Source organism: Protopterus annectens, chromosome 2.part1 (assembly GCF_019279795.1).
Source record: "Protopterus annectens isolate FY-2018-M chromosome 2.part1, PAN1.0, whole genome shotgun sequence".
Classification (NCBI taxonomy): domain Eukaryota; kingdom Metazoa; phylum Chordata; order Ceratodontiformes; family Protopteridae; genus Protopterus; species Protopterus annectens.
The window spans coordinates 152,424,824-152,452,644 of NC_056729.1; positions in this window are offsets into that span (position 1 = coordinate 152,424,824).

A 27,821-nucleotide genomic window follows, 5' to 3' on the forward strand; every position below is an offset into this window, starting at 1 on the left:
ATAACAAATCTCAGAGTTGAAGGCATCCAGAAAAAGAACTACGGAGGCCATCTCAAAGCCTTGTACCTCTTCTCAGTGTCTCACAGGCTACTGAGAGGTGACCTCTGCCTTACGTATAGAGCTTCAAAGATACTTTTCTGTGAGGCCTATTGCATTTTTGTAAGTCCAATGCTATCATAAACTCCTGCTCAAAGGACCTGGGTCTCTTTCGCAAAATAAATATAGAATGTTGGTGAGATAGATTTGCACTACAGAGAATACCACTTCTGTGGAACCATCTTCCACTCCACGTAAAGTAAATTACTTCTCTTACTCTATTCAAATGTAATGAGATTCCATGGTGGTGCAGCGGTAGCGTTGTTGCCTCACAGCAAGAGGTTCTCCCATTCGATTCTCAGCTAGTGTGTGGGGAGTTCCTTCTGTGTAGAGTCTGCATGTCCTCCCCGTGGGTCGAAGGGCGTTCTGAAAGACATGCATGAATGGGCGTGCCTTCATTGAAGGTTGGGCGTTGAGCTGGCAACTCGACACTGTGAAAATCTACTGCCAATCATTAGCGGACCGGAGTTCCGCTGTGGTGACCCCTAACTGGGAAAAGCCGAAAGACAACAACAACAACTCTATTCAAATGTAGTTTGGATGAATGGATGGGTAACTGCAAATTCATCTAGGTTTATCACCTCTGTAGCTCTTGGATATGGGGAAACATGGAAATGTCCAAATGGAAATGTCCAAATATATCCTTGCTCAGCCTATCTCTGGACTATGTGTATGTAAAATTTAAAGGCTAAAGTTACCATGGGAGTGTAAGATTAAGCTTATTAAGATACAAATTAATAGCCTGGTAAGTACCTATGAACCTAAGAAGTGTAAGATGCAGATTAAGCTACTATAGAATGCAAGTCAAATGTTAAATAAGTTGGAATACAGCAGATGAGTGAAGGGTATAACTGCAGAAATAGCCACCGTGAGGTGATACTGATCTCTATATAAAAGATCAAAAATGGAGGACAAGCCATAAGGGCCTGTAACTCAGACACCCATCTGGCAGAAGTAAGAGATAACAAAAGAACTGTTCACCAGGAACAATGTTGCAAGGAATCTGAAACATCAGCCTCAAAGGGAACCTGAGTCAACTTCTCCTAAACAAAATTAAGATCCTAGGGAGGAGGAACAGTCTCCCTAGGAGGTCTAATATTAAGGATGCCTTTAACAAATTGTTTCACCTCATAATCAAGGATGAGAAAAAGGCAGACAAGCAGAGATAACTGTTAAGTGGGCCTTAATAGAAGAATAAGCCAAATCGGCATTGAGCAACTCACAGAAATAAGAGAGAACCAAAGGACAGTATGTGGGTCCAGGTTACAAGAGGGGCACCAAATAGAACACCTCTTCCATTTTGATAAGTAGGAGATCCTAGTAGTAGGTTTCCTGGCCTCCTGCAGGACTTGCAGCACATCCTCAGGAAAAAGGTGTCTATGTGGACTCAAAATCCTATCACCTTCAATGTCATTTGAAGCGTGGACAGGTGGGGATGGATGAGAGACCCCTTGTCTTGTGAGAGTAGATCCATCCTGTGAGGTAACTTGTGATGACTGCCCCTGGTTAAATGCAGAAGAAGAGGAAACCAGTGCTGTCACAACCAAAAGGGAGTCACCAACAAAATTCTGGGAGCATCCTGTTGAATTTTGAACAGGACTTTCAGAATGAGAGGAAGGAGAGGGAATGCATAACGAAACTTTCCCTTCCAAGAAAATGAGAGATGGACCACCTTCCACATCAGAGGACCTTGGAATCTGGCACAAAACAGAGGAAGTTGTCTGTTCAGAATTGAGGCAAAATGATTCATTTGAGGAGTATCCCGCTGATGGATAATGTCCAGAAACATCCCGGTGAAGCATCCATTTGTGGGACCGAGTTAAAGACCTGCTCAGAGTGTTTGCCACAATGTTCTGACCTGAAAGAATATAAACTGTCTTAAGAGTCACTTGATACTTGACAGCAAGATCCCATACCAGAAGTGTCAACTGCCAAAGAAGATAAGATCTTGTTCCTCCCTGTTTGTTGGTATACCACATCACTGTGATACTGTCTGTGAATACCTTGAGAGGCACTGGAAAGAAAAGAGATGAAAGGCCTGAGGAGCCTTCAGAACAGCTCTCATCTCTTTGATATTGATATGCTTCTTCTGATGATGAGGTGACCACACCTCCTAAACTTTTTGGGAGTCAAATGTCACCTCCATCTCATGTCTGAGGGGCCTGTGAACAATTTCTGAGAGGGAAGAGGGGGATGAAAAGGGATTCCTGGATTCAGAGAAAACTGCTGAATCCACCCGTGAAGTTCCTGACTGAGAGAAGAAAAAAGAGGAATTAGAAAGTCTACAGGATGTCCGTGTTGATATCACACTGAGTTCAGTAACCACTAGAACTATCTCATGTGAGGTTTGGCCAGAGGGAGCATCAGAATGGTGAACGCCATTAAACCCAGAATTCTTAGAAACTCCATGCTGGTAATGGAAGCCAGAGGAAGAAGAGTGTGAAAGAAAGAAGTGAGAGGTAAGGCCTTTGGAGGGGGCAGGGAAACCAGCATTGGCACCATCTGAATCCTGCAACCCAGAAAAACACGATCCTGAGAAGGAGTCAAAGAAGACTTTTTGAAATCTATAGCGAATCCCAGACTCTGATGAAGGGAAACGGTAAAATAAATATTTTCCAAAAGGGTTTCTGGAGAGGATGCTTGAATCAACGGGTTGTCCAAATAAGGAAATATTTGGATCCCTTGAACCCTGCAAAAAGCAATCATAGGAGTAAGGTATTTGGTGAACACCCTTCGGGCAGTAGAAATGCCAAATGGCAAAACAGAGAACTGAAAATGCTGGGAAGCAACAGAGAAATGCAAAAACTTCCTGAAAAGAGGATGGATCTGAATATGGAGATAAGCATCCTTGAGATCCAGAAACACCATATAGGCCTGAGGGAGCAAGCGGGAAACAGAATCTGAAGGGGCAACATCTGAAAGGAAGGCACTTTTAGTAAAGTATTTAGATGGCAGAGGTCTAGAATAGGTGTCCAAGTACCCTCTTTCCTGGGCACTAGAAACAGTCTGGAGTAGAACCATTTCCCCCTTTGGAACACAGGTACCTCTTGAATAGTACCCTGAGTCAAGAGATTTTGAAGAACCTCTTAGAAAAAAGGAAGTTGTTCCCAAGGATGCTGATGAATGCCCATAAAAGGAAGATGGGATTTCCACACCATAAGGTTCTCCTCATGAATAATAGACAGATCCAAAGAATCTTGAGTGATCTGAAGCCAAACAGAAAGAGAAACAGAAAGGTGAAGAGAAACTGGAATGTGGCTGGAAAGGGACGGATAGTCATACAGCACCTGGTTTGTCTGGAAAGGAAGGCTTCAGAATCCCCAAAAACTGAGTAGCCTTAGCAGGAGGAGCCCGTTTGCCACTCTTCTTACCTTTAGTAGAAGGGTGGGATTGTCTACAAACAAAGGCAGGCTTAGCAGGGTAGTTTCTCTGAAATTTAGGCACAGAAAAAACAAACACATGTTTAAGCTCCTGTAAGGCCTTACCCTTATCCTGAAGGGATTTAAACAAATGAACAGCAGCTTCCCTAAACAAAAGCTTTGAATCCAGAGGAGCATCCATCAACAAAGCCTTAATATCTTCATGTAGAGGTTGAAGCCTAAGCCAAGAATACCTCATCACTGAACCAAAAACAGCAGCCCTAGAAGAGGCATCTGCCACATCATAACTACATCTAACTCATTCCGTCCAGTACAGCTCTTTTGGGTGTCTACCTTTAACTCCCAGTGGGTGTGGCTTGAGCCTTTAAAATGAAGTTATCACCATACAGTTCTAACAAATACTCATTGTAAGAGGTCAAATATCAACATAATTGTGCTTGACATCATGTATGCTTCAAGACAAAATATTCTGATACCTTGTTTATAGTATAGTTTTGGAATTATTAATGCAAATATGAACAAGCAATATTTGACACCTAGAAGCACAGTAGGAGGTAACTGCAAAAACGCCTGGAGGTGCACTCGTCTGCATACCTCTCAACCTCTTAGTGCAAGAAATCTGAACAAAGCCATATATAAAAGTGGGACAAAGGCCCAAAAATACGGACAATTTTTAAATATTGCACTTACAAGCTTAGAAAGTTGATAGAATAACAGGTTTTGCATTAGCATGATTTTTCTGAAGGGTATGAAGTCTAAAACTCAAATGTATGTCATTATTTTCTAACTTCAATGTTTAATGATTTGCCACTAACTTGCCAGAAAACTACAATTTTATAAAAAAATGGACCAAAAATATGAGGCAAAAATCTGGACATTCTGCGAAAATCTGTACAGTTGAGAGGTATGCAGTCGGCTGTAATGAGTTAATAGAATGACAAACAACTAGATAGGAAGTCCCTAGCAAGGAAAGAACAGAAGGTTTACCCTCAGAGTCTGGAAAATCAGAAATAAGTTGACAGGTCTGATAAAGAAGAGCCAACACATACCTAGTCATATGGGTCTGATAATTAATAGCCCTAAAAGCTGGGGTAGCAGAAGTGTAAACCTTCTTATCCAGCCATTTCATAGTTCTGCTGTCTTTGTCAGAAGGCAATAACTTGGATGAAGGAAGCAACTGAGACTGCTTATCAGAGGCTACAGACACTATAGAGGGGTCAGCAGGAGGACATTTATATAAAAATAACCATTAACAGGCACCCTATAAAACCTGTCAGTTTTTTTGGGAGCAGGGGGCAGAAAATCAGGTGCATGAGAGGCATTGGAAAAAGCATCCAGAAAAGCAGCCAAAACAATAGGAATTGCCATAGGCTTAGGAGATTCCAAATGCAGCAACTCATAGTACCTCTTTTGGATATCAGAGACATGAGCACAATCCCACTTAAAAAAAAAAACATCATCTTAGTGAGTGTGCCCCCAAAGGAAATTTCCTCAAAAGGAACATCAAAACTAATAGATTCCTCCTGCACTGACCCATAGTCCAAAGGAGAAGGAATTTGAGTAGAATAAGCCATAGATTCATCATCAGATTCTGACTCATCCTCAGAAGAATCCTTTTCTCTAGGCCTTGTAAGGGGAGTAGAGAACCGAGGAGGAACAAGAACTGAAACCCCTTGAGGAGGCTTTAAGGGCATTAAAACAGTAAATAGCCCATGAGTAAAAGCCTGCCAGTCACATTGTGGATCCCTAGGAGCAGTAGAAACATGTTTAAGTTTTTCTTTCTTTTTTTAAAGGAATGTCCCCTCCAAAAAATTGAGAAGGCTCAGACCGAGGACGACAGTCGAGATCCATAATAGGAACTTCTTCCCCAACTAAAAATGGAGGAACTTCCATGGGCCCCTCTGAAAAAAATCAACCATGGTTCCCCCTGAACATCTGAGATGGATACCTGCAAATCCTCTTCAGATGTGCTGCCAGTCAGATCCTCACTGGCCTCCAACACAGTTGCAGCAGAGAAATTTGACAACACAGCCAGGCGAGCCTCCAGGTTTGTAACAACCTTGGAAGAAACACCTGGCAGGGGCTGGACAGTGGAAGATTCTAGTTGCACCTTTTTCACCTTCTTCTTCCCTAATGGCTAGTCCTTGGTGTGGGAGATTCCTTCTTTTGTATCTTTAGTGAGAAGCTTAGGATTCTGGTTCTCAAGATACAAAGAAAGGGAAGTAAGTCTAATGTGAAGGGTTTTCAGGTGAATGCCTGACAAACTGAACAAGATGTATGGTCATGAGAATCTCCTTGACAAAAAAATCCACTTATTGTGGTTATCTTTATGAGGAATCTGTCTCCCACACTAGCATTTACCCTTCCTGGATGACATTAACTCCAAGGATCACAAAATAAGACAAGAAAAAACAAATTCCCCAATGGGGCACTTATCTGCAACTGCAAAGAAGTCAGCAAACATGGGTATATAGTCACTGGAGAATGAAAATACATTCAACTGGTAGTAAATGGATGCAGGTAAACAGACCAATAGTGAAAAGATAGGTTCAGACTGGCGGCAAAGAAGTTCTAACTATGGTAGGCATAAATGTCACCTTTATGCCTTATGCTGTGCAAGGAGAGTTTGGGTGATGTTCGGCGTACCTTTAAAGCAACAGGATTCTTTGCTAGATTGGCTAGATGTCGGGCTTCCATGGCAGGGAATCTCATATGTTAAGAATACTGCAGCAACGAATGTAAGGACATCAACAGTTACTTTACTGGGCATTGTCTTGAGAACACAGTGAGACACAAACACAGATGTTGATGTCATTCAGTGGAGGGAGTTTGGGAGTTTGAAGGGTGAGTGTGTATTGGGGAGTATGTGTATGTGTGTGTGTGTGTGTGTGTGTGTGTGTGTGTGTGTGTGTGTGTGTGTGTGTATGTATGTATATATTTGTGGGGTCCTAATATTTGTTGTCTGCCTGAATTGTCAATGGGAATCACTGATTTCTGTTTTGTCGATTATTGCAGCAATGTAAGTGCATCAATGCATTAACATGAGATCAGCTACTAGGATTTTTTTTCAACTTTGCAATGTTGTACTAGCGTTAGTTATGACAATATCATCAGTAGCATATAGGACGCAATTTGTCTGTACTAAGTCCCAGGTTAGAACCTTATGTAAAAGGCAAGAGCAAGGCTTTATGCTGACTGAGTTGTTAAAATGTATATTGGAGGTGAGTGGGTGCTTACACAATCTGTTATTAAGTTCATTGATTGGTGAATCAGTGAAATCATGGTTGCTACAAGCTCTTTGGGAACATTTTGGAAGAGACACTGTATCTTATTGCATTCTAAAATAATTTGGGGTGGCCTAGATGTGTGGCTTGTACCTTTTGGCAGTAATCAGGTTGATTAGTGCATATTACAGAAGTACACTTAAACTTTGGTATTTAATAAGTCTGATGGTGTTATATCAGTCATTTTTTCAGTTCTGTCCAGGAATCATTTCTATCCTTAATAAGTTATTTGATATTGTCAGTGAATCATGCATTCTGTTTCCCTTGCTTTCTGAGTGTGATGAGAAGATATAGTTTATGCTGTTTTGGGATAAGTACTTTTCAGAAAGTGTACAGAACGCTTATGGGTTCATTACAACTGTAAAGTGGGCTCTAGTCTAAATTTTGAAGTTTGGTAAGATGCTTATTGGATTAGGAGTCTGACGTGCTTTTGGACAAGGCAAGTTGTGCAGCTTAACTTTTACTTTTGAAAGACCAGGTAGAGAATATAGGACAGCGATCACTTATTGAGTTAGGTAATACCTGTAACTGAAGAGGTTTGTCAGACATATTTCCTAAAAAAAATATGCATCAGACTAAATTTATTGTTATTTGGCTTGTGTCTGGTGCTTTCAGAGACAAGTTGAGTAAGGTGATGTAAAGTGGAAAGTCTACTTATTTGGGCCTTGTAGATGCTGATCCAGTTAAGATTAAGATCATCAGTGATTATTAGTCAATGTTCTTGGAAATCTCTAGACTACTGTTTAGTGCAGTTTCCATTAAGATTATGGGGGATAGTGTGGAAATGTAGGTGACACAATATTTATTTTGGCATGACCACTAAGTATAACTTGGACTAACATCCAGTTAGGGCTAATATCTTTAGGAGAGTCATTTCTGGCTAAAACTGTAGGAAAGAACCTAGCATCATTCTTAATTAAAAACAATGACTCACAAGCCTGGCCTATTATCTATAAAAATACCTAATTTGTTGTAAGTTGGATGGAATATGGAAGTAAGTTTTGAGCCATGACTTGGTGATGACAATTAATTTGAAATTGTACTGAGTACAAAGTTTCAGTTGGTCCATCTGTTGATGGTCCCTGTAGTCATGTATACCAGGGAGAAATTTTTACGATTTATTAGCTGGTGAGATAGAAAGTTGTTTGGGCCTGGATTAAATTGGGTGCTACCTGCCTCTAGCAATAACAATGTGGCTTGAACAACTAAACGTTTGTGTGTCCTTTTTACAGAGGCAACAAAGTTAATATTGGTGAGCAGTTGCATGATTGTAACATAAGTTTTCTTGGACAGAGAGTAATCAGTGTGGGTGTGTCTTATCCAGTAAGTAGGGGAATTAACTATAAATTTAGTAGTAAATGTTGTGGGAACAGGTGGTGGTTGGTCGGCGATGTACCTTATGAAGGTACAGTATTCAGTCATGGCTAACAGAAGTAAAAGTGTAGAAATAAGAATATATTGTTCAGCTTGCATTATAAATTGACAAGCACCAAGTGATTATGTTAGAAAGGAAATGAAGACTGGTAGAAATAGTGGGTAGGGCAGAAAAGTATTGTTTATCCAGAACGGGGGATCGAACAGTGGCTATACTAGTGGGTAAGACACTGGGCAATTGTTAAGAGTTGAACTATGAGATATAACTTAATCAGGTAGAAAGAAGATAAGGTAACAAAGGAGGGGGGATAAGCAAGGGGTATATAGCAGTGCATATGAATGAAGTGATGTCAGCAAAGTGGGGGATTTGATTGGTGACAGGGTGCAATGACTGTAGAGGAATGGGGGGGTGTCAGAGGAATGGAATGGACCAGCACTGTGTCGCCATTAGAAACAATCTGTGAATGACCTAGCAGAAAAGGTAAGAAACCAGTACATATCAGATGGAGCGTAGGAGACAAATTATATAGTTATCAGAAAATGACAAGAAAAAGAAGGAAGGAGAGATAAAGGCTGGTCACAGAAAGAACTATAGGTAACAGGAGAACAGGAGAGGTGAGGAACTGCATAGACAGATGAGAGAAGTGAAACAGAGGAAACTACTTCCTATACAGCTGATAACAAGAGAGCTGCCTACTACAGGAACTGAAGGAGGGTCCTTTTGTAGGGAAACGTTTGTGCAGCTATGTAGGTGGCTGCATCCAGTGTCTCTCTGGCTGAAGGCAGTTGGCTGTGGTGGAGGGCTGATGGACTGTTGGAAGTACAAAGTAGTACAACAACAAAGCCACACAGATGTTAACCTTTATAAGTTCATAGGTGTGTACTAGGCTAATGACCACTGGAGCCTTTTAAGCCTAGCCATGCATCCCAAATCTCTGACAAGTTCTGGTACCCTTGCTAAGTGTAAGCACGGGCTTGGCAGATGAAACATTTACATGCAGAGGCCTGGGAGATGAACCATTTAAATTAGTTAAGCAGCAGGACCTTTTCCTAGCCAGAACAGTAGTAGGGAATAGCTTGAATAGGGTGCATCTGTTAAAAATGAACATAGATACCTGGAATAACATTCCTGAAGCATCGAGATAACTGAGAAATTTCATGATTTTTAAGAAATCCATCATACATAATTTTTTTCTAATGACAGTAAATGTAACTGCTTTAGAAACACTGTCTGATTTATGCAAAACAAGCTACGTTTCTACCTTTTGCAGACCCATGTCTTCTCTGTTGTCTATTACTATGTTGTAGGATTTAGGGAGGAACCCATACATATGTATTTATATGAAGTTATATGTCTTTTTCTGACTGCTAAGCATTACTGCAAGATTTTCAGTAACATATATTTTCATCTTATATTTCACTCCTCTACAAACTAATCACCTCATTTTATTGCCTCTACAGATGTTACTTTGCTTGTTTTTAGTTACCATTTACTCTTTTGTCTTCATTATTATATGTTTTGTAAGCACTCGGATTGTGTTACATTATTCGGATATTGTTGTTGAATATTGTTATTCTGTTCTGTCTTGCTCTGCATTCAATGTTTGCTGGTTTAATTGTTTTGTTTATTGTTCTTGATTATATTACCAGGTCATAAAAATGGGTCCTTTGACGAGTTCACTTACCCAGTAAACAAATGTTAAATAAATGAATAAACAAATACATGCATACATACTTGCAGGGATGTTTGTTTCACACATTAGGCTAATAATTGAGTATAATGCCAATTTTTGCTCTCATATAAGGGGATATTTATTTAGTGAAGGTTGTCGTCAGGAAATTTTCACAGAGAAAGCCTTTATGCAGTGAAACATGTTATATTGGCAATTTCAAAGATTTGGAATTATACTCAGTCACTTATAGATACATCTGTTGTAGATTATGTTTAGGGTACAACTTTATCATTGTTCTAGTGTTAATGAGAATGCTGGGATTGGAGTTTTATAAAAAATGAGAGAACACTTGGAAGCAGTAACTGTTCTTGTAGACTCCTTGCTATTAAAACTGTTAAGAGGTGTAGGTTTGCTTCTGTCTGTACTGTTAGTAGTTGGAATAGGCTTTATATTAGGTGCTCTTTATTAGGTGTCTGTAAATTTTTTTAAAGGAGGTTGGATTTGTAGTTTGGCCTTGAAGTTTTCTCCACAAGCAAAGTGTTGCAAGTTGGCCTTTTGGCCTGGACACAATGATTAGATAAAACCATGGAGCTATTGTTGATATGAATTTAACACATCTCCATTCCCAGTTTGGGAAGGCAAGAGATCTAGTGCAAAACACTGGATTGTAAAACATGCAGAGAAATGCAAATATGGATTTCACCCAAAAAGTGAAAATGTGTTTTTTCATGGTAAGCTCCCCTGAATCTCCCAGTGAGGGAGTTAGCCCAACACTCATCCCCCTTCCCTGCTTATATACTCCCACTCTGCCATTGCACTACCTCAGAGAAGTGGGTACCCAGTTAAGTGAAATCTCTATTCAGAATTCTCCATTTGTTTATGAAAGCAGCAGTATTTGTTATATGGTGTAGTCAGTGTGAACCAAATAAAGCAATCAAAGGGGGCCCAACATCTGTATATAAGACTAGTTGCATTGGAAATGTGTGAGTCTTATGCCCTGAGATGTTGCTATGTAGTACTTGGTACCTAAAATATTCAAGCAATTGCTTATACAACTAGTGGAGTATGATTGTGGGGTATAACATTATTTGGTAAGCTAATTACTGACTATATTTCTATGTAACTCAGAACAGGATCTGAAAATGATGGATATTAATGCCTCATTTTAACCAGCCTTTTATCAGTCCTTACCTTTGGTAGCTGACTATTATAGGCCTAGAAATTTCCAAATGAACTACAATGAGCAGGTCTTTTGCACATTTTGTACATAAAAATGAGTGAGATACCAACCCCCTGTTTGCAGAAGTGCTCTTGATGTAGTTAGCTTGATGGCACAGAGGTAGGATGTCTTTCCATGCTACTGTCAAGCTGAGTTCAGAAACAGACCAAGGCTGCTGGTACAGCTGATCAGGTGTGATGTGATGAAGTAGCCAATGGTTAGCTCACTTATTGCAGTGGGGAGTGGGGAAACCTGATGCTTGTTTGTTTTTTGATGGAGACCAAGAGTCTTGCAGGTCATCCCAGGTTAACTCAGGGGACAGTTACCGTGTTTTGATGTTACTGCCTCAGCTGCTTCCACTGCCCTCACATTAGCAATGACTCCCAGACTCCACATTCCTGTGCCCCACAGTTCCTTCACTTCCAGGGCCTATAGAAAGATGCCACTGAGTTTACTTTCCGAGGTGTCAGAAGGCCAAACAGGTGAAGGGTTATATCTGGGGTACCCACTAGGAGCAATTGAAAGATCCTAGGATGATTGAACAGAAAAGCCAGGAAGAAACAGTCTGAGGCTGGCTAGGGTCAGAGGATGATCAAATGAAAAAAGTACCCTTGATGTGAGGACTTGTGTATGAAGGGAGGTAAAGAGGTATTGATCTCAGCCCATTCAGATGAAATCTGTACCAATCCAGAGAAATCAGAACGACAAATTTAGAATTAAACCTATATGATGGAACTATCACAGCAGCGTATTGTATAGTAAAAAGAAGCTCCTAGCAATCACTAAAAGATGTCCACTTCATCATAATAAATGGGATTTTGGTAAGTCTCTCAAATTTACAATTAGGAAATGTAAGGCTAGCTATAAGTTTAGGACTAAAGTTAATTAAAAAAATAATTAGGCCTTCTTCAACTGTATTATAAAGCTTAGAAGTAGCTTAGAATTCTTTACTGAACTTATATCCAGTGGTACCCCTTTCTCTGATCCCAAGGACATTGCTAATATTCTCGAAGAAAAATTCCTCTTCAGCTTCACTCCACTCACCCTCCCCTCTGTCCCTTCCATTCATCCTCATGCTTCTTCTCCTGAGATTAATTTGGACCAAGTCCTTTTGGACTTTGAAAAATTAAAAACACTACTTCCATGGGTCTGCACAATATCCTGGGATGTCTGCTGATTAACATAACTCCTCCATTGACTCTTCAACCTGAATCTTTATACTGGTTATGTCCTTCTGGTGTGAGAATGGCACTTGTGGTACCCTTGCATAAAGATGATTTCTCTGACATGAATGCTAATATCAAGGGACTACGGCTGATTAGGTTTGCTGATAATTGCAGACTTGGGGTGGTTATCAAATCCCATTCTGATACTTAGATTCTCAAGCAAGGGCTAGATCAAAAAACTGCAGCATAGTTCCCCTTGGTAAATGTAGCATCACTACTGCTTACCATAAAGATAACATCCCACCTTAATTTGACACGGTCATCAGGGACTTGGGTACATATGTTGATAACAACTGCTCCTTTGACCACCACATCTCTGTGGTGAATAGAAAATCCTTCTGTCTTATGCAACTTATCCTTTGTGATATCTCCTCAAGGTCCAAAGAATTACAGTCACACTTTTTCATCCCTTACTAGGCTCATAATTGAATATGATGTACCATTTGTTATGCACCTTGTAAGTACCTAAACCAGCCTTAGAGCATACCTCTCAACCTGGAAACATCAAAAATCGGGACAAAGGACTGTGAAAAATAGGTACAAATGTGTACTCTGATTAACATAAACTGCACATACATAGTTATATAACCTCACCCACTCCAACGGAATTGTGGGATACCAACTTTCAAATGCAAACTGAAGAACAGACAACCAAATATGGCCCCAGAGTCCCCCCTGCAGCCATTTCAATGTCCCATTACTTGGCTATTTCACCCCATTTGCCATAAATACTGTAATGTGCATACTGCTTTACTTTTACAATGATTATTTGGATTTCAATTAAAACTTTTATTTTACATTTTATAGTGCAAACACTAATAGACATCTGGTAAACAAAGCAATATAGTCTCACAATGAAAATAGACTTAGCATTAAAACTTCTCTGCCCTTGAAACTCAAATTCGTTGAAACAGCATTGAAACCCACATTCAAAGAAAATGCATCTAGACAGTGCTGGATAAAGATAACCTTTGGCTGCTTTCAAATCACAGGCCCCTTGCACATAAAACATACATGTGTTCTTTGATATACCTTCCTAACTGTATTAAATTATATTCCTTGAATAATACAGTACACTTGTTAGAGCGCATTTTAAATTTATTGTTTTGAACATTTTTCCAGTAAGCAATAAAACAAAATGTATGAACCAATAATGACAAAACTGCCCAGTTCAGAACTTTTCCATCATAAAAGTCTACTCAAACTTCTACAGTCCACCAGTGTTGGTAAATATGCACGATCTCTGCGTAAGTAAAACTCATCTAAATAATTCCACATTAAAGAGATTTGTAACTAATGAAGAGGTTACTGTTAGTAAACAACTTTATATTTCATTGTTTCATCTACAAGTAAAGTGCCTGTTGCCCTTGAAGAATAAATTGCCTATGTTACATTAAAAAAATGATAAGCTAGTAATATTTCAATAGGGAATGGATGGCAAACTGATAACAGGTTCGTAGTTACTAGGTAGCTCAGCCAAATGAGGACATTCTCAGGAGTGCATCATCCACCACCTTTAAAAGTACAATACAGTACATGATCAACAATCCATCTACAAACTATGGGAGTAGAACTCACAACCTTCTGCAGCAAAAGCAAGTATACTACTTGTTGTGCTACTAACAATACAAATCAATGTTTGCATAAGCAGCACTAAACTTCTCTTTGCCTGAAGAACTGTGCAGCATAAGAAATCAGGAAAAAGCCAAAATTTATTGGGTGGGGGACAAAGGCCCAAAACTGGGGGCATATTTTAAACATTGCTTGTATAATCTTAGAAAATTGCTAGAATAAAATGTTGTGTTACCATGTGTTTCCTGAAAGATAGGAAGACTGAAACTTAAATGTTTATTATTATTTAGTGAATTCAGTTTTCACTGATTTGCCAGAAAACCACAGATATTATTTTAGTTTTATTTAATCAAGAAGGTGCGGAAAGTGCCTAGTAGTAACTGGTAACCAAAAAATGTAGGCAACGGACACCAACCGTTCCACCACAGAGCCTTTATTAATGCACAAAAACGACCAGCAAACACATGAATGCTATACACACACTGTTCCACATTTTCATCCTATAAACTTCATCAGATGAGAGTACTAACCCACGACTAGTTTAAATACCTTGAATTTCCCCAAATAACCAATGTGGTTTAACTTTCAATTAATTATGCAAACAGGCTTAGTAATTAAAATTCCCCTAACCAAACAATAACAAGTACATTATTAAATACATATTTAATACATTAAAATCAATTTTAAAAACCGTTTAATGTAATTAATATTAAAAAAAACAATAACTTACTTTAATGCATTAAATAAATAAATAATGAATAATAACTAAACACTGTTAATGAAATTTCATACAAATGTATGGTGTAAGGCCACCATCTAGTGGACAATATTAAAACCACTACTTCGAGCCATCTGAAATAACATAAAATATATATTAAATATAAATACTAGATAATACAATTAATACAAATACAAAACTTGGTTGGATGAATATATACTAAAGATGAACTGATGTTAAAGATTTTTGATACTATTGGATGTCTCATAATTTGGCTGATCTAAGCTTCAGTACTGACATTAGGGAAACAGTATCATTTAGACCTGGGTGCCTACTAGCCTCTGAAACTACCTACCAGTAAAGCTCCCTATACTCCAACCTAGTTTCCCAGGGGCCACCTTTTGGATCCATAGGCACTATCTCTATAACAAAAAAAAAAAAAAAAAAAATCAGCCCCTGTACATGTATGAGAATGTTTAAACAAAGCATTGTTTTCATACATTCTCCTAATGTCATACAAATGTTCATACACTCTTTGTTTAAATTTCCTTTCTGTTTGTCCCACATAGAATGAATCACATATTTTACACAAGGCTAGATATATAATCCCTTTTGTATTACAATTGGCGTACCCATTGGTACTACTATTCCTATTCCTAGATTTTAAGTATACCGTGTCACCTGTCAAAATATTTGAACACTGGGCACAACTACCACATTTAAATGTACCTCTCCTGTTACTTAAATGACATCCACTCCTATTGTAAGGTGTACCTTTCTCTAACAATTTTTTAATGTTACTACCCTTACGGTATATACATTTAAATGGTTTATCAAAAATAGGATTCAGGTCCGATATTTTTGCAAATTTCTTCCATTCATTCTCGATTGTTTTCCTCACTAATCCTGCTTCCCCATCATATGCAATAGTGAGTGCAGAATATTATCTAGTATTTATATTTAATATACATTTTATGTTATTTTAGATGGCCCGTGGTTTTATATTGTCCACTAGATGGTGACCTTACACCATACATTTGTATGAACTTTCATTAACAGCGTATAGTTATTATTCATTATTTATTTATTTTAATGTATTAAAGTAAGTTATTGTTTTTTTAATATGAATTACATTAAAACTGTTTTTAAAATTGATTTTAATATAATAAATATGCATTTAATAATGTACTTGTTATTGTTTTAGTTAGGGGAATTTTAATTACTAAGACTGTTTGCATAATTAATTGGAAGTTAAACCACATTGGTTATTTGGGGAAATTCAAGGCATTTAAACTAGTTATGGGTTAGTACGCTCATCTGATGAAGTTTATAAGACGAAAACGTGGAACAGTGTGTGTATAGTGTTCATGTGTTTGCTGGTCATTTTTGTGCATTAATAAAGGCTCTGTGGTGGAACAGTTGGTGTCCGGTGCCTACATTTTTTGGTTATTTTTGTTTAACATTTGTTTACCAGGAAAGTCTGACTTGGAGCAAAGCCAATTTTCAGCAGAGGCCTAGGGAGAAATGCTCCTGACACGTTTCTTTGTATTGTGTGAAGAAAATGGAGCACCCAGAGGAAACCCACACAAATGCAGGAAGGACATGCAGACTCTGAACAGAGGCACTTCAACCAAGAATCAAACCACAGAACCTGTTGCTGTGAGGTGACAACACTACCACTGCAACAATGCCCTATCCAAATTTTAAGAGGAATAGACCAAAAGTATGAACCAAACATTCCAGACATTCTGTAAAAATTTGCGCAGTTGACTGCTATAACCCCTTCAATCAGAAGTGGTGGTATGGGTAGAGAACTCAGGCTCTTGTACCTAAGGTACAGGGTTTGAGCCTGAGTAATCCTAACAACCAGGTATTCTCTCACACACACACACACACACACACACACACACACACACACACACACACACACACACACACACACACACACACACACACGCCCTACCTTCATCAAATGCTTTCACAGAATACTTCTAATGCAGCAATAATTCAAGAATGGAAAGTAATTCAAATGTTTACACAGAGTACTTCAAATACAGCAATAATTCAAGAATGGAAAGTAATTCAAATGCTTGCAATTGCATGTAACCAGAAAGAATGGAATGATCCTGTTATTCCAAGTAATATTCAACTATCTGGACTGGAAAGAATGGAATGGTCATTGCAGCTAAAGTTAAAAGTGCTTTAGCAGCTAAAACTAAAAGTGCTTTACTTGGAGGAGCTGGTCCCTCGAGCCATCAGCTAATTCCGACAGGCTGCTAACAAAGCTGACATCATTGCGCACGCCTCTGCACATAATGACTTCAGCGGAAACAAATAATCAAAAAATTAAAAAAAATTTCAAGGAAGATTGCTTGGTAGCACTGATTTCGAGGAAGAATTTAAGCTGCGCATAGTACTACTGTTCAGCTACACCAGACATGGTGCTGCTCTCCAAGCCACTCTACCCAGTAAATAGTGAACATTAAAGGGGAAGAAAACACTCAAAAACAGCTACAAATATGAGACAGTATTGCTCAGCTACCTAGATGTAGCAGCACGTAGTCTAACCTGACTAGAACAGCCACTGCACTCTTTACTATGGCTACCACAGTGACAAAACACACTGTATCCATGTTTACTACAAATACAGAGGCAAAAGTAAAAAATTAGATAAAAATACTCAAAATAGTTGAAACAAAAAACTAGCAAGGCAATTTGAAGTGCAACACAAAAATGCACTTTCCTGTGTGTCTGAGCTGTAGCAGAATTCCAGAAACTACTTTGCACTTTACAATCAGAAAACTGTTGTGATATGTGTAACCAGAGACAAAAGGGAGTATCATACAGCACAGGTAGGACTACAAAGTCTTCTAGGAAAAGTATTATACCCTGTTGCTTTTGTGCCTAACTTAACAAATGATGCGATTTTTGGCCAAGACGTTCTCCATTTTAGAGAGTTATGGGAGTTATGGGGAGAAAAGGTTCAACCAGAGATTTGCCAGAAATACGTAGTCCCAGGGAAGAAAATAGTGTAGAGCTAGAAAACACAAAAGGAGCTAAGGTTTGGCGTTGGCTGGACGATTAGATGAATCTAATAATGAATCTTCCCATGGGGCTCCAGTTTTGAAAATAATAAAAGAAGTCAGTGCGGAGAATGACAGACAAGGTGAGTCTTACCAAAAAACTCCAGTAGTTAATATAATAAAAGAAGTCAGTGTGGAGATTAACAGGAAAGGTGAGGCTTATCAAAAATAAAATAAAAAAGTAGTATTTAAGCTAATAAAAGAAGCCAGTATGGGAACTGATAGGGAAGGACACAAAGTTAAGAATACACAAAGGGAAGTAGGTATAGAAAGCAAGAAATAAACAGATGACTCTTCTACTGAAGGAAAAAAAGGAAAGAGGAACTTGAACTGAGTTTTAAAATTCTTCTTACTACACTATATCAAAGAGCCTGTCAAAGTCAGAACTGGGACTCTTCTGTGTAAAGAAAATGGAAGAATACTGAACAGGAAAAGTGGAAACTGCCAGTATCCTTGGTGGAAGAAAATAATTTTTTGTGAGTTTTTTTTTTATGGAATGAATGAGATTAAGGAGAAAAGCCTATACCTGAATTTATAGGGGAAGAGGCGAGGTCATGGCATCCATTTCATATCAGAATGATGTAAATAATTCTGACTTTGTTAACTTCAGAATATGTCAACTTTAAAAATTCCCAATGGGAACACAATACAGTAAATTGAGCTAGAGACAATATAACAAGAGCAGATGGGAAATCAAAGGAATACAACACCTTCCCCATCATACCCATACTTTGATCTAAGATGTAGCCTGTTGTGCTGTGTAACTAGGGACATATAGCAGATAATGATACAGCTGTTAGTTCAAAGTCTTTTGGAATGTTTGCAATGGAATTATCACTTGGCCAGATTTGGGGCAGTCACTTAAGATGAATAAGATACAAAACAGAATTTTAGCTGGATTTTACATAGCTGATGTTATAAAGGACATACAGACTTATTGTTCAGGTTGCCAAGAGTATAAATGATAGCATCAAAGCTTGGGTTAAGAACCCTTTGATACTCTTGCCAATTGTGGATGTTCCATTTGAACACATAACGATGGACAATGTGGGTCCACTTGTAAAATCGAGTAAGAGCAACAAGTATACACCTGCAATTACCGATTATGTAAGAAAGTTTCCCGAGACACTACCCCTAAAAAGAATCAACTAAAAGCCCATAGCAAATGAAAAAGCAGTGCTTTTTTCTACGGCAGGTTTTCCCAGGTAAGTCTTACTGACCAAGGCACCCGATTCTTGCCCAGAGTAATGCACAAACTTTGAAATTAAAAAAAAAAAATGAAATAGCTAAGGATATCTGTGCACCACATGGAAACAGAGATATTAGTTGAGAAAAATATTTAAAATCTATTTTATGGAAAGCTGCAGAAGTGGATGTGAGAAACTGGGATCAAATGCTCCCATATCTTTGCTTTGCTGTAAAAGAAGTACTCCAAGCCTCAGATGTATTCACATTGTTTGAACTGTGGTGTGGCAAATATCCTTGAGGCTTGCTAGAGATAGCAAAAGAAACATAAGAGAAGGAAAACACCTCTTTAAAAAAATGTAATAAAGCATTTTTCAGATTTCCAAGACTGGTAATGAACTATAACAACTATAGTAAGAGAACATATGGAAAGAACACATGAGACACAGGGGAGAGCATACAACTATTTGTCTTAGAGAATTCAAATCAGTACATAAATTACTTGTGTTAGTACTCACTAGTGAAGATAAATTCCTTGCAAACTGGCAGGTCCTTTTGAAACTGCAGAGAAAGAAAGTGAAATGAATGATAAGGTGAGACAATCAGGAGGAAGGAAATCAAACCAGATACAAATGTTCCAAAACCTTGGGGAGATAACTGATGTTTCTGTAACAAATATGTTTACAGAAGAAATTAAGATTCACTACAGCGTGTCATAAAATCAAAATAGAAGACACTTTATCAGTGTGTCAGAAGCAGGAAGTAAAATAATTTGTACTTAGGAATAAAGATTTAACTAAGAAGTAGGTATAAGGACACATTTTAGAATTGCTGGGTAGGACAAATTTGATCCATCACAATGCAGAGGCAATGCCTTCTGAGAAAGATTTGAAATTATACCAGATATCAGAGTCAGAGTGCCAAACTCTTAGGAAAAAAGTGTAGAAAATGCGTATAACTAGGGATATAGAATTATCCCATAGTGAGTAGAATAGTCTTGTTGTATTGGCCTTCACGCCTGATGGGATTGTAAGGTTTTTAGAACAATTTCAGAAAATTAAATAGCCTGTCTTCATTTGAGTCATCTTCTACACTCTGTGTAGATGGACTGACTGAACGTTTGGCCAAAGCTAGGTTTCTGTTCAGTTTGGGCCTAAACAAAAGCTATTCCACTAACTACAGAAGATAGAAGAATGTTATTTCCCATACTGGATGGATAATTTCCCTGTAGATCTGCACCTTTTGGTCACCAAAAAGCACCTTCAACATTCCAGTGGCTGATGGACAAATGCTTATGACATCACACTAGATATGAATAAGTATACCTGAATAATGTGGTAATATTTTTTTTTCTGAGGACTAAGAATGTCATCTCCATAAAGTCCAAGCAGTTCTAAATTCTATGTGCTAAGATGGAGTGACTGCTAACTCATGTTAATGCAAGTTAAGCATGGCAGAAGCCCATTATTTGAGCTAGGTAATAGACTGAAAGATAGTGAAACTGTTGTTTGTCTTTTAGCATTTTCCCAGTAAGGGGTAACCACAGCGGAACTACGGTCCGCTAATGATTGGCAGTAGATTTTTACGAAACGCCGAGGTGCCAGCTTGACGCCCAACCTTCAATGAAGGCATGTCCATTTATGCACGCATGTCTTTCAAATGCTACCCAACCGCGGGAAGGACATGCAGACTCCACACAGAAGGCACTCCCAAGCCACACCGAGAATCGAACGGGAGAACCTCTTGCTGTGAGGTAACAACGCTACCGCCGTACCACTGTGGCTGACATACTGAAAGATAGTGAAACTACAAACTGAAAAAGTTGAAACTATTAAAATTGGCCCATATCAAGCACCAAAAAGCAAGTTAAGGTTGTTTTAGGCCTGGCCAGCAACTATTGAAAAAATATTTATACCTTTGCTACAATCAGAGCTTGATCATGGTCAAATGGGGCTCTGGGCATGTGAATGTATCAGGCCCACCCCATGCAACCATTCCACTGTCCCTTTATTTGTCTGTCTCTCTCCAATTACCATAAACACTGTTCAAACCTGTCAGTGTACATACTATTGTCTTCTTTACTTTTACAACGATTACAGAGATTTGATTTAAAACCTTTATAGCACAAACACTGATGGTTACTTGCTAAAGAAAACAAAAGAGTATCTCATTGAAAACAAACTTAGCATTAGCAACACTAAGCTTCGCTTCCCTTGAAACTCAGATTCATTGAAAATGCATCTGGTCATTAGCACATTGTGTATACATTTTTATCCACAAACATCTCCCCAATTACAGCCATTATAACTACAGTATTATCTGCATCCTTCTCAGATATCTGTGTCAAAAAAATTAAAAACAATAATAATGATCACATTTCAAATTTGTTTCACACAAAAACGTAGACATAGCCAACGTATTCCAATTTAATTCACACAGTATAACAGTTATTAAAATAATTATCAAAAGTGTTATTGATAGCACTGTGGTCCACCATTGCACATGTTCTATAAATAATTTCACCCACAGAGAGCCCACCACCCCCACCAGTAGTTATAGCCACTTTGTTGACTATGTACACCTCTTATTGTTATGAAGAAATAAATTACATGTACTTTATTATTAGCTTTGAATGAACTACTTGAAATTGTATAGCTCTCACTAGCATCATACCAAGATCCAGCCATGTGAAGCAGTTTTATTAGAAGAGTATTTATGAGAGGATATGAAATATTAACTAACCGATAACATATGCTAAGTCAGTATGCACCGTCTCTGCAGAAGTAAAAGTCATCTGAATAATTCCACATTAAAGAGAACTATTACTAATGCATAGATTGCTGCTGGCAAACAACTTTACATTTAGTGCTTCATCTATAAATGCAGTGTCTGCTGCCCTTGAAGAACAAATTGTGCATTTTATGTTACAAAACTGGTGTGTGGTGATATTGCCATAACAGTTCCTGAACTAGATCAGGTGTGCAATAGGAAGTGTCTGGCAAACCATGACAACAGTAGGTAAATGAAGGAGGAAAGATTCAAACCCTGCACTCTTGCGACAGGAAGCAGCCTCTTAACATGTTGGTGATTTAGTCCCCTGCATTAAACACCAGAGTAATAGCTTTTAACTAAATCTAGAAATCCTTTATGTGCCAGTCTTTGTTGCTATTTCCATAAGAAAGCTGTACCAGAGCTTGCAAAAACACTGACTTGCTTCTGTTTCATAAAGAAATAAAGTGTTCATTGCTATTTTGGACTTTTTCTCATAAAAAAATAATTGTACCACTGCGCCATTGTTGTTGCTATCTCATTTGTTGTTCAAAATCACGTGCCAATTCCCAGTGTCACAGCTCAATGGCTCAAAGCACTGCTAATGAAAGAGACTGAACTATGCTGGGATGCTGAGCCAGTGAAGCTGTTATCAAGCAGGAAATTGCTCTTACAGTAGCTTTGTATTTTTCAAATTATTGTTTGCAGCCCAGCAGGAATTCGGACTTTGTTTCTATTTAATTGATGTTGATGGTCAGGCCCCCCAGTCTGCACCTGGCTCTAGGCAGCTGCCTAAGTTGCTTTGCACTGAATCCAGTCCTAGCTACAATAGTCTGCACCCTACTGGACAGCTGAAACAGAATGATCTTTTAAGTGCCTGGAAGATATGGTATGCTTGGAAACAAGACTAATAGTTCTAGATTTTTCCAGCCAATATCAGATACACACAGAAATGTAATTTCTGAAGTAGGCATAGGTGCAGTTTTATCTCAAGTTAAAGTGAGAGATGAACATTAAAATGAATGCTGAAAAATTCTATTCAGCAATTAAAAGGGAGTGCCTTGCATTTAAACAGGTCCTTGCTAACCTAAAAGATTACTTGTTGTGGCAGGAAATGTGTATCAGTGACTGCCAGTGCTCATTTACAGTGGTTACATAGATGAAAAAAGAATATAATCGAAAACTGTCACAATGTCCTTTTGAAGTTCAGTTTTTTAAATTTAATGCCCACTACCTTTCTGGCTCCAGTCACTTAAATGCACGTGGGCTGTCTTGGGCCCACAACACATCCAGTGGGACAAAAGCTAGTATTGTTGCACTGAGGAAGTTATGTAACATTGTGACAGATGAACCAGGTATTGAGCCTAGGAAACACAATGCTGTAATACAGGTAAGACTAATTTAACACAAACATTCTCCTGTCTTTGGAGTTATATCAGGGTCACTCTCCGTATGAAGATTCAGATTCCCTACCTCTATGCTAAGAGACGATTTGGTAGAGGAATCTCCAGGGAGTTACTTGCCTGTGAAGTATGAAGGTGTCCCTGACACACTTCTTTCTTTGTGCTTGATATGGGCCAATTTGTAATGGTTTCAACTTTTTCAGTCTGTAATTTCACTATCCTACAGTCTGTTACCTAGTTCAAATAGTAGATTTCTGCTGTGCTTAACTTATCAAAGTTAACTGATTTAGCAGCCACTTGACAGTCTGTCAAAGAAAAAACGAAGGGATAAAACTTAGAGAAAAATACTGATGCATGGAAGTCTTGTTTTAATGCAAACCCTGAGTGCGATGAATCCAAGAGCCCAGTTTAAATGGACTTATGTTTGTAAGTCTTGTTTAGGTTCATAGGTTCATAGGTAGGTACTAGGCTAACTGCCCACCATTATTTGTAATATTTGTGTGTGAAATAATCTGAGAGAACTGATACAAACAAACTGTATTTCATTTTCTGTAATCCCATTATTTGCTGCAAGGAGGCATGTTTTTAATACTATTCCAGATTTTAGCAATGTATTGGAAGAAGAGCGAGTCTCCTACAACATTATTTGAGTTATTTGTAAATAATAAGAATTTGTTACTATAGCGGAACTCCCTTGCTGGACAGTAAGTCAGTGATAAGTTATGCAGTGCAGAGCATTTTTCTGGATGATGAATGAATTTGTGTGCTATAGATAGTTGTGAATATGTTAGGTAGTTGTGTAGTTCAAGCCAGTTTAATTGCTTTAAGCTATGACAATGGTGGGTCCAATGAGGGAGATTGGTGGCAAATTTAGCTACTTTATTGTAGCAGGAGCCACATTTCTTTCTTTTAGCATTGTTTAAGCTTGTTAGGATAGGAGTTGGCAATAAGAAGGTGGTGGCTAGAGTTTTTCTTGCAGTATCTGTAAGGAATCCATTGATCCTATAAAAGGAACCTAGTTTCTGGTGGGTATATTTAATGGTGTGTAGTATATGCTGGTCATATTTGAGGCTGTCATCTATTATAATGCGTAGAAGTTTACTGTAAGTTACACTTTCAATAACAGTATTATTTGCTGACTTTATATTAAAAACTGCTTTTGATTTTGCAAATTTTTTGAGGTGAAAAGCATTAACTTAGTTTTCTTGGGGATGAGTAGGAGGTTTGATCCTTTAAGCCAGGTTTCCACATAAGAGAGAATGAGTAGGTTTGTTGCCATTTAATAGCTTGTTGCCTTCAGATAGGTAACTAAGGACCCATAACAAGGAGTATAGTGAAAGTCTTATTGAGGAGAGTCGAATGAGCAGTTGCTGGTGTGAGACAGTATCAAATGCCTTTGACAAGTCGAAGAACATTGTGAACACAAGCAGACCATTGTTTCTATGTTAGTTTATTATATCGGTAAAATGTAGGAGAGTAGTAGTGGTGCTGTGCTGGGGTCTAAAGCTATATTATGTTTCTGAGAGCAGGTTATTTAAGGTTAGGTATTGCATTAGTTGACTATGGATGCATTTCTCTAATACTTTGTAGAGGGGGGAGAGAATTGCTATTGGTCTGTAGTTATTAAACTCTGTAGATATGCATCCTTTGAGCAGTGGTATGATGTAGGATTTTTTCCACAGTGATGGAACTTATGTTTCTGCTATGAACCTATTAATTGGTATGGACACAGCAAAGACTATGACTTCTGTGGCCATTTTTAGGTAGTCTGATGGTAGTTGATCTACAGCTATGGAAATAGTTTTTAGTTTAATGATCAACTTCCTTATGAGTAAGGTAGATTGTTGTTGTTGTTGTTCTTTCAGCTTTTCCCGGTTAGGGGTCGCCACAGTGGAACTCCGGTCAGCTAATGATTGGCAGTAGATTTTTTACGGGTGCCGAGGTGCCAGCTCGATGCCCAACCTTCAACAAAGGCACGTGCTTTCCACGCATGTCTTTCGAACACCACTTGAATGCAGGGAGAGCCTGCAGACTCCACATAGAAGGCGCTCCAGTCGAGAATCGAACGGGAGAACCTCTTACTGTGAGGCAACAACGCTACCACTGCACCACCATGGCTGGTCGAAAATTGAAGAGCTGTGGGTGATTTTGATTGGACAGGGATAGAGAGAGGGGTCAGGTGTATTAGTGTCTAAGATAGATTATACTAATTGTATAAAGTTGGAATTAAACCGTGTGGGATAGAGTCTGTCATATTGTCTGTTTTTGGAGAGGGGTGGTGGTCTTGCTAGGGTGGAGTAGTTTATTTAATGATAACCAAAAATGTTTTGGATTGATTTTATGTTCGTCTTGTATGTTGGTATAGTATCTTTGCTTATCCTGTTTGACATGGAGTTTTGGAAGGTTTCTAAGATGTCTAAATTGGCTGGAAAGCATATTGAGTTCTATTTTTACACCAATTTTTCCAGGCTTTATCCATTTTTGTAATGATTTTTTTTTTTTTTGTCAGCCACAGTGATGGGTTGGACTTTACTCTTTTATTACGTACTGGTACTAAATAATTTAAGGTCTATAAGTATTTGTTATTAAAGTGTTCTACAGAAGTATCTAGTGGTATTGCTTTAAGTACATTCCAGTTATATTGTTTTAGTGTTTCATTGAAAATATCTTTGCTGAAATTGGTTGCATTTTATACTTGATTATGGATAACAGTGCAGATTCAATAAAGCCTACATGAGCTGCTATACCCTGTGCACATCATGACATGACGTGCACATGGTAGTGCATTGTTTCATATTCAGTAAGGGGCTCTTCATGGTGTGTAGAGCCATGCAAACACGGTAAACACTATGGTATGCTAATTGCATCATAAACAGCTTAAACAGCTGAATTGCATGCTTATCAATCAATCCAAGATGTAGGAGCTGTTCAACAAGCTATAAAGCAACTGTGTAGACTCAGTGCTGGTTTTCCCTGCAAATTGCAAAACCTATTGGAATACAGCCACGGAAAGGTGTCTACACAGAAAAAATGTTGGGGGCTACTTAAGCAATAACCCATGCCTGGGTGTGGGTAATGCTGGATTTACCCACGTATGGTGTGGTTTGATCACGAGGGCGAAGCCCGAGTGGCCAAACAAAGACAACCGTGGGTAAATCCAGCATTACCCACACCCATAAGTGGGTTATTGCTATTATACAATGACATTATTTAAGAAAAAAAATACTTAGCTTTCTTAAATAATGGCATTGTATAATGCCTCCTTGCTGCCCTTCCGCAGCTGTCCGGTATTCTGCGGTAGTTCTGATGTACTGCGCATGTGTATGCTTATGCAGTACATCAGAGCTGTGGGTGGAAGCAACGACGAAAGTAACATCAACGTTGCTTTTTAGAAAGTGTCTCACTATCTTAAAGGAGTTTAACATAGCGAGACAGCTTTAAAAAAAGCAATGGAGATCTTTCTTTCTCCTTTGCTTTTTTTTAAAGCTGTCTCGCTATGTTAAACTCCTTTAACATAGCGAGACACTTTCTAAAAAGCAACGGAGATCTTGCTTTCTCTGTTGCTGTAAGAAAAAAAAAGACATACTAATGGAAAAAGTCAGGGCGACTGGACCTTTTTCCATTTGTATAAGTCTGATTTACAACGTGCATGCTGACCAATCAGCGTGCACGTTTTGGAATATTAATGGGGGAGTCGTTGTATAATATGCTTTAATTCATGTGTATGTGCAATAGGTGAAGTCTATGCTGCTTCTGCTGTTAACAGACCAAAGCCAAGAAGGAGAAGAGTTTTCAGACCCCATTTAACTTATCACAATTTGCATGAGGTGGAAATTCTAGAGTGCTATAGGGTGGATAGAGACACACTACAGGAACTCTGCAACATCTGTCATCCTCAACTCAGACCAAGGGCAAACAGAAGGGAACCAGTACCAGTGGAGACAATTGTATGTGTAGCACTTAGAATTTTAGCTACAGGAACCTTTCAGAGACCAACAGGGGACATGCTAGGGGTGTCACAGCCATCAGCATCCAAGATCCTCCATCAGTTCCTGAATGCTATGCTACAACATGCCTGTGGCCACATATATTTTCCCCATACACCTGAGGACAAAGCCACAAATATGTAGGAGTTCAACCCTGTAGCAGACTACCCTGAAGTACTGGGTATCATAGACTCTACACATATAGAAATCAAAGCACCTCCTAGGGAACAGAGAAGGGTCTACATAAATAGAAAGGGCTTCTCCTCCATTAACTGCCAAATCATTTGTAATGCTAAGGGAATAATTTTGAATGTGTGGGCTGGCAACCCAAGCAATTGCTATGAGTCACATATTTGCATACCTCCCAACTGTATCAGATGCTCACTATGGGGAATATCCCACAGGGTCATTTACTGGGGGATGCAGGTTATGCTCTGGAACTGTGGCTGATTGCACTCATCAGAAACGGACACATATCCTCTTAAGAATGCCATAATGAGGCACACTCTCCAACCAGAAATATCACAGAGCATGTGTTTGGGCTGCTACAATCATGGTCCCGGTGCCTATATACATCTGGGGGAGCCATGTAGTACAATTCATGTACATGTATTGAAATCTTCACAGTCTGTGCCATGCTTCACAACATTTTCTGGAGAAAACAGTTTTGGCAACCATTGTATTTCAATAGCACTGGCATAATCTTTTTGTCTTTTGGAATGTCATTAATATGTTAATCAGTTCTACTTTCCCAGTATAAGTTGAAAAGCACATGCTTAACCTGCTCAGCCACTGCAAAAACTGCATCCGTGTTCAACTACATGCATTTTATTTACTACTTAGGTCTTCCTGT